The 8,239-nt window shown below is 57.2% G+C and overlaps 1 protein-coding gene and 1 long non-coding RNA gene across 4 annotated transcripts in view; one reads left to right on the plus strand and one right to left on the minus strand.

Moving 5' to 3' along the window:
* Positions 1–13: 13 nt before the first annotated feature.
* Positions 14–4,552, minus strand: LOC102495200 (uncharacterized). Of its 2 annotated transcripts, XR_337595.3 has the most exons (5): positions 2,695–4,552; positions 2,451–2,577; positions 2,242–2,299; positions 927–1,823; positions 14–657 (listed from the first exon to the last, which is right to left on the minus strand). It is a non-coding gene; the product is annotated as an uncharacterized LOC102495200 (long non-coding RNA). The 2 variants fall into 2 exon arrangements; XR_003548117.1 differs by having other exon boundaries at positions 2,451–4,552.
* A 2,932-nt stretch (positions 4,553–7,484) lies between these two features.
* Positions 7,485–8,239, plus strand: part of SNRK (SNF related kinase) — a gene marked incomplete at its 3' end in the record, with an annotated part of 40,857 nt that continues 40,102 nt past the window's right edge. The window contains 1 exon segment of one of the 2 annotated variants that reach the window (XM_027768799.1): positions 7,485–7,531. 2 annotated transcript variants of the gene reach the window in all.

The following is an 8,239-nucleotide window of genomic DNA, read 5'->3' on the forward strand; positions in this document are numbered from 1 at the left end:
GGGCGGGTGGGTGCTCTCCCCCCGCTGCCATTCCTGGCTTGGGGCTCTGCGGCCTCTGCGGCCTCTGTGGCCAGCCTTCACTTGTTCACTTGGTACAGCGCGTCTGTGTTCCGGGTTGGGGCCGTCCTCGGCAGGCCCTGGGTTACTGAGCCGAGCAGGACGGACATGGGCCGGACAGGGACGGCACTTACATTTAGTCCAGCGAGGGGCACGGAAGGTTAGCCACGTACTCACACAAGTAACAGTGACCCCACTGCTGTGATAAGGGCCCTAACGGCAAAGGACTCAGGTGGGTCGGGCGGGAAGATGACATTTCAGCAGGGCTCTAAGCCTGAGAAATACATAGAAGCTGGTGATTCGCGTGGGGTACGAGACAGGGTGTCAGCCCTTGCTGCCTGGCTGCATCGCTGTCCATCAGCCCTCTCAGCCTCCTTCCTGGAAAGGTGCTTCCTGCCATTGCCAGTTTCACGTCTTAGCTCAAACACAGAAGAGAGAATTTCCCCGGGACGCCTTCTGGGAACTCCAAGGCAGATGCGAGGAAAGCGCCTCTTTCTGCATCTCTGTCTCTGTAGTGACTGCCAGCAACCTGAGCAGGGACTGCTGGCCTGCGCGGTGAGGTGTCTAGACCAGGCTGTCGGGCCGGTGGGGACGAGGGTCCTGTTAACAGACCAGGGTGGGGTGCTCAGTACCAGGGTCTCCCCAGAGATCGTAGCACGCGTGTGTGAAAGAGCTTTTACACCAAGACGATCTTGTGCCATTTCCACAAACTCTGAAGTCCCCTAGCTTACAATCTCGCAAATACTAGAATCTCCCGGGAAGGAGGCCAGCTCTGAAAAGTGGGGTATCTGCGTGATTTGGGTCCCACTCACCTTGCTAGCCCGCTGTCCCACTGCACTGTCCCGGTGACCGTCCAGGGCGATGCTTACCTGGTCTCGCAGCGGAAGGCACCGAGTGTGGGCCCTGGAGCCCTGGCCCTCTTCCCACCGGGCCATCTCGCTTGTCACGTTTGCTGAGTAATGAGCTCATCGTTCTTAGTGCGCCTCCTTCAGGACAGTCCGAGGGTGCTTGGAAATGCCCGGTCCTCGAACGCTGTGCTCGCCACTTCTCTGGCATCCCCACCCACGTGCACAGCCACTCTTAACCAACGCAGCATCTTACTGGGTTGCTGGGGAACGCACGGGAGCCGCAGGTCCGACTCGCTTCCTATTGAGCCGCGCGTGTTCACGCTTGTTTAGTTACAGCACGGCGGGCCTGGATGGAGGTCACTGTAGGTTAAGGCCCTATGCTGGCCAGTGCAAGCCGGCCGTGAAATCAGAGTGGGCTGCATTCATGGGTCTCTAACACGATCGCGGTACCTGGCAGCCTTTTTGCTTAGCAGTGGACAAGAGCAGAGGATGAGTTTGAAGGCAAAGGCTGGCTTCCTGTTGTATCACAGTTCTCTCTCATTGCACAAAGTGTTATGAGTGGCGAGGTTTGGGATGGTAATCTCAGTCTCTGGTTTCAGGGCTTGATTTTGTCCTTTGCTTTCCTATCTTAGGAGTATTTGCTAATCTCCTGAAGGAAAGTGCTTTTTCAAATACACGGAAATAATGTCATTTGCAAAGGATATTTAATAAAATTGCAGTTTGGGAAAGGCTGAAGTTTTAAGGAGGAAATGGAACCTGCCTGAATGCTCCCCGGATGACGGGCCTGGCGTTGGCTGGGGAGGCCTTGCTGGTGCGTGGTTACATGCAGACAGTCGGAGGTCACCCTGGTGTCCTGCTCCTTACTCAGGTGGCCAGTACTGACCGCAGTCGGTTGTTCTTTTTTAAGAGAGATTTTTGCTATAGGGTGCGTGTGGTAGCCAGAGAGAGAGACAGAGAGACAGAGAGTGAGAAGTCACCCCCCCTCCCCCGGGGGGAATGGCCATGCCACAGTCACTTCTCCGTTCTCCTCTCAGGATTTTGGGCACATATGCACACGTGCCCAGCACGAGTTTAAGCCCCTGGGTCCGGGACTCGAACTGCAGTTGACTACATGGGAGTCCAGTGAAGTAACCATTACGTCATCTGCTGGTCCCTCAGCCTGTCTTTTGACTGGTTACTTGCCTCTCACTTTGTTTCTCAACTTAAAAAGCAGTTTCTACACGTTTCAAAAAGTTGTAAACAGTTTTTAAAATAATGTTTATCAGGCGAGTCTTTGGTGGTGCTAAGAAATTTCCTCCAATTAATTGGGTGCCAGGGCCGAGTTTGCATGACTTACCTAAATGGGCGGAACAGCAGAAATGTCAGGGTAGATCCATGTTAATGCCTCTGCTTCCCTGGGAATGAGAACGGCCGAGGTAAAAGGAAGCCATGGCATGTTACAGGAAAAGCACAGGGCCCTGGCCCAGAGTCCGTCCCAGGCCCAGGACTGGAGCAAAACAGGCCTTCACCCTCTTGGGCCCTGCTTTCCCCATGAGATTAGGTCACCTCAGAAGTAGCAGCACTGAGAGTGTTGGGACGCTGTGGCTTCTGCGGCTCTCTATTGTTGGCTTGTCACATATGTTAAGTCTCACTGGACACAGCCGACTGCGGACGTTTGTCCAGGTCTGTATCTCTGTAAGACATGAATCTAGTAGTAAGATTGTTTCCGTGATAGAAAGTGTGTGTGCTGAGAGGGGAGTGGAGGGAAGGAGGGGGAAGGGTCTGGGCATGCCGCACCCCCCTTCCCGACCTCCAGCCCCTCAGGATCTGGGGCACAGGTTCTGCGCCTGGTGTGTCCTGGTGTCTGGCTCCCCGGCTCCCCTGGCTGGAACCTCGCTGCAGTTGGAGTGTGGCTCCAGCACGGCAGTCGGACCGGCAGCTGGCCGTGCCGCAGGGCCCGCGGGGAGTAAGGACCACGTGGAGGTCTTATCTGAAGGCTCCTGCTTTATCACGGCCCACCTGCTCTCCGGGAAGGGAAGTGGCGTGCCGCAGCGGGAGGGCCCCTCGCACAGCCCCTCCTGCCTTGGGAAGGGAGGCGCGGGGCGGTGCCCTGGGAGCCCACCTCTCCCGTCCCCGCATTCTTTGCTGGCCGTTTTAAACAGCGCTTCACCCTGATTCTGTCAGGACAGCTCGGCAGTTGCAGTAGGTTTAGGTGATGTCAGTGCAGCTCCGAGGGCAGGCGGTTTGGACTCAGTTTTTAAATACCCATAACCTCCAACTTACTTGTCCCTTTGGCAACAGTGTGTAACTGGGTTGGTTTTGTTTATTCTGGAGTAACTTCTACACACCAGCTTTTGTTTAAGTCACTATTTATTATGGGAGCACTTCGTGCCAGGGCTGTCACCACACTAATTTGTTTTGGTTTTTAACCGTACTAAGAGTTAAGTCCCGCCTACTCTCAGGCAGAAGAAGTGACAGCTCAGCATTTCCCTCCCCCATCCAGAGGCAGGTTCTGCATAGGATGAGCGTCCCGTCTGGGGGTGCTGGTCCCGGCTTCGCGGCTCGGGCATGAACTCCGTCCCAGCCCCGAGCCCTGCTCTGCGGCCGTTAGTGACTGCCCAGCGCCTGGCCGGGTCCTGGGCCGGAGCCTGTTTTAGCTGGAGGAAGGAACGATGGCTGAGACCAGCACTTCAGGGCTTGGCCTGGACTGGCCACCTGAGCGCTGCTGCCGAGCCAGGACAGGTGTCTGCCACACGCCTCGTCCCCACGTGGCCTCCAGCCTGTTGAAATTGACTCTGAGAACTCGGCGCTGCCCGAGCAGACGCGCTCCCTCGGAGGTACCTTAGCCATGGGAAGGGGCAGTTGCCTGGCAGGACGGTGCAGTGCTGAGTGACTGACGGTCGCCGGTTCACCTGTCCTTCCCAGCTGCACTCCATTCGAACCACGGACAGATGGCCCAGGGCAAGCCCATGGCAAAGTCGCGCCGCCCACTGCCCCGGGCGACTGCTGGACTCACCACACCGTAGGTCGCCCGCTCGCGCTTTCTCCGTCCTGACTTACAGTTCCCGCTGCTTGTTCCCAGGAGGAGCGTGCTCACCTGGAAAGGTGGCGATGGCGTACTTGGTGGAGACGCAGCAGCAGAGCCGCTTGCCCCCAGGGTGCGTCCCTGCAGTGGGCCGTCCTGGGCCCGCCCTGCTCTGTCTCGTTTCCGGAAGGTTTAGCACTAAGATCAGGTTGGAGTCTGCAGTGAGTGTCGGCTCCTCCACCTAAGGGCTTTCCCTGTAGGTATCGTTTGCTGCGAGTGAGTAGAGTTTTCATTTTTGCTGTTGTTAAGTATTGCCAGGTAACCCCCACATGTAAGAGGCTCAGGTGCAGTTTTACTGCAGCTTCGCACAACCTCACCTCTGGTTGTCTGTAGTGCATGGGCAGGATCAGCCTGGTCTTTTAAAAAGTGGGTCATGTGTTGGGGAGGTCTGTGCTCTGGGGAGGCGGTGGTCTGATCCGGGGTCTGTGCTCTGGGGTGTCGGTGGTCTGATCCGGGGTCTGTGCTCTGGGGTGTCGGTGGTCTGATCCGGGGTCTGTGCTCTGGGGTGTCGGTGGTCTGATCCGGGGTCTGTGCTCTGGGGTGTCAATGGTCTGATCCGGGGTCTGCAACGTTCCAAACTGAATGTGGATGCCTGATTCCCACACGGCCCTTTGCCTGGCCGGGTCCTGGGCCGGAGCCTGTTTTAGCTGGAGGAAGGAACGATGGCTGAGACCAGCACTTCAGGGCTTGGCCTGGACTGGCCACCTGAGCGCTGCTGCCGAGCCAGGACAGGTGTCTGCCACACGCCTCGTCCCCACGTGGCCTCCAGCCTGTTGAAATTGACTCTGAGAACTCGGCGCTGCCCGAGCAGACGCGCTCCCTCGGAGGTACCTTAGCCATGGGAAGGGGCAGTTGCCTGGCAGGACGGTGCAGTGCTGAGTGACTGACGGTCGCCGGTTCACCTGTCCTTCCCAGCTGCACTCCATTCGAACCACGGACAGATGGCCCAGGGCAAGCCCATGGCAAAGTCGCGCCGCCCACTGCCCCGGGCGACTGCTGGACTCACCACACCGTAGGTCGCCCGCTCGCGCTTTCTCCGTCCTGACTTACAGTTCCCGCTGCTTGTTCCCAGGAGGAGCGTGCTCACCTGGAAAGGTGGCGATGGCGTACTTGGTGGAGACGCAGCAGCAGAGCCGCTTGCCCCCAGGGTGCGTCCCTGCAGTGGGCCGTCCTGGGCCCGCCCTGCTCTGTCTCGTTTCCGGAAGGTTTAGCACTAAGATCAGGTTGGAGTCTGCAGTGAGTGTCGGCTCCTCCACCTAAGGGCTTTCCCTGTAGGTATCGTTTGCTGCGAGTGAGTAGAGTTTTCATTTTTGCTGTTGTTAAGTATTGCCAGGTAACCCCCACATGTAAGAGGCTCAGGTGCAGTTTTACTGCAGCTTCGCACAACCTCACCTCTGGTTGTCTGTAGTGCATGGGCAGGATCAGCCTGGTCTTTTAAAAAGTGGGTCATGTGTTGGGGAGGTCTGTGCTCTGGGGAGGCGGTGGTCTGATCCGGGGTCTGTGCTCTGGGGTGTCGGTGGTCTGATCCGGGGTCTGTGCTCTGGGGTGTCGGTGGTCTGATCCGGGGTCTGTGCTCTGGGGTGTCGGTGGTCTGATCCGGGGTCTGTGCTCTGGGGTGTCGGTGGTCTGATCCGGGGTCTGTGCTCTGGGGTGTCGGTGGTCTGATCCGGGGTCTGTGCTCTGGGGTGTCGGTGGTCTGATCCGGGGTCTGTGCTCTGGGGTGTCGGTGGTCTGATCCGGGGTCTGTGCTCTGGGGTGTCGGTGGTCTGATCCGGGGTCTGTGCTCTGGGGTGTCGGTGGTCTGATCCGGGGTCTGTGCTCTGGGGTGTCGGTGGTCTGATCCGGGGTCTGTGCTCTGGGGTGTCGGTGGTCTGATCCGGGGTCTGTGCTCTGGGGTGTCAATGGTCTGATCCGGGGTCTGCAACGTTCCAAACTGAATGTGGATGCCTGATTCGCACACGGCCCTTTTCATCCAGCCCCTGTCCTGACATGGGCTCCAGGCAGGGTCTCTGCCCAGCACACTGCTTTGTCCCTGCCTCTCCTAGGAGGGATGACACTGAGTGTGCCCCACTGGTACAGACCCCAGCGGTGGTGACAGCGGCGAGGGGCTGTGCGTGTCTTGGGAGCAGTGAGTTGCACGCTGACGGCAGGTCTGACCGAGCTGGTTCTACGGCTGTTTTCACCAGCTTGCACCACGAGCGAAGGGCCACCCACGCTTCCTTCCTCTGCCCCGGCCACACCCGCGGCTGCAGTTGCGGGCACCTCGGCGTACTCTTGCAACACCCAGCTCGCTCTCAGGCGCCAGCTTCAGCTCCTCCGCGCTCGGCCGTTGGCCTGTTTGTCGGGACGGCGTAGGTGGGGGCATGTGCCAGCAGGTGCTAGGCGAGAAGGCTGCTTTCGGGGCCCAGCTGAGTGCCGTGTGCTGTTTACGAAGATGCTGTCTCAGCCATGCTGTCGTGAAAAACCCTGATGAAAAGAACTCAGTGCATGGGGAAGGGCCACCATCTAAAGTTAAGGAGAGATCCTTATCAGACTTCTCTTAGTGTTGGTGGAAGCGTGAACGGGCGCAGGCCTGAGGGCTCAGGCGATCTTTATTTTACTTGTTCTTTTCTGTTTTCCAAATGTTCTAAAGCGAATTTGAACTGCTTTATCAACTTGCTTTTTCAAAGGAGAATATTCTAAAAACAGTTAGAAACCTCACTCCCTGACAGGCCTTCCTCTCTTGTCTGTAATTCCACTTTATATGTAAAAACAAGTGTGTTTAGGCATCTGTTGCATATAGGAAATAATTTGGGAAACTCTGTACCCCATGTTCACTCCTTCCCCGAGTGTGCGTGAGTCCCTGTCCAGGGGCTGAGCATGGCTGTTAGGCCCCAGTTGTCCGTGTGGGATTTCAGCGTACAGGGAAGGCCGCCTGGCCTCCCTAGGCAGGGCTCCCTCACCCAGACCCAGGCTTGCATGCACCTGCTCTGTGTATGGCCTTCCGTTCTGTCACATGTCAGGCTCTGACCTGCTTGGTACCGGCCCATCTGAGGGGATGGTGTTGTGGCAGTAGTGGGTGTTCACGAGCTGGGGGTCTCCTGCAGATGGGGTGGCTTCGGCTGCCAGGCTGAGCAGGAGTGGGGCCAGTGAAGGCCGCCTCTTGGGCAAGCCGAGCCTCATCGGCCCAACCTCCCGGGCTTGATGCATGACTACAGTGAGATGCCGTTTGGGCCTGGTGCCCAGGAGGTGTTTACACACGCACGTCACTCGTTCATTCTTCCTCCTTCCACTGGAGTATGGTTTCTGACCTTCCTACCTGGAAAATACACCCATCACTCGGAAATTCCCGTTTCTGCACATCGGTAAAGGAGCCTGGCTCGCAGAGGGGACTGGGCCAGCACAGCCTGACCTGGCTATTTCTGTGCATTTGTCCGATCCAGCCTTAGGATGTACAGTGGGGCTTTAAGCAAAGTGAAAACAGAGAGAATTGAACTGAATCTTCCTCTCTGTTTTCCTGTAGGAGGAAGAGGCAACCAGCAAAGCGCGACGCTGACAGGCCTGTTGGGTGCCGGTTTGCCGGGTACGTCGGAGCCTGCCCGGGACGGTGCGGACTCGCCTGCACGTGCCAGGTGCTGCGGCCTTCTCGGCACTGAGGTCCAGAGTGACTGCTGGGTACTGTGAGACCTCAGAGATCAGAGAATGGTGTCTGCTCTCCTACTTTCCCTCGGCACACTTGCCAGGAGGATTAGACGGGACTGGTGTCAAAAGCCGCTCCCTGCAAGGATGTTCCCGCCCAGACCTCAGTTAGCCTCATGTTCTGTTACACCCACAGTTTGATTGTGGTCTCGTAGACTCGGAGAAAGGGGTTCTGGTACAGAAGGCAAATTCTTCGCTAGTGTGAAGGGTGGTTCCAGCTCGGGGGCCAGGGGTCGGGTACCATGTTGTCACGACGGGGCCTGCTAGGCTCCTTCCTCCAAGGCTGCTGATAGGCTCAGCAGTCTCAGGTGTCCTTCTGCTGTCACAGGCCTGGAAAGAGAAGTGTCAGGGGTTCTGAGACCCTAAAAAAGGTTTTTTTTTTTTCTTTTTTCTATTTAATATATTTTTGTAATAAACCATTTTAATTAAAAAAAAAAAAAGAAAACCTCAGATTGATTTATAAAATACAGGCCACATGCCACGTCCCAGGAACACGTCTAAGCGAGTGATAGGCGGGAGGAACAAGCGTCCTGTACCTGGGCTGGAGGTCTGTGCTGAAAGCTGCAGTGGCACCTGCCGCTCCTGTGGGCGG

The sequence above is a fragment of the Tupaia chinensis genome, unplaced genomic scaffold (genome assembly GCF_000334495.1).
Source record: "Tupaia chinensis unplaced genomic scaffold, TupChi_1.0 Scaffold147500_1, whole genome shotgun sequence".
NCBI classification, from domain to species: domain Eukaryota; kingdom Metazoa; phylum Chordata; class Mammalia; order Scandentia; family Tupaiidae; genus Tupaia; species Tupaia belangeri.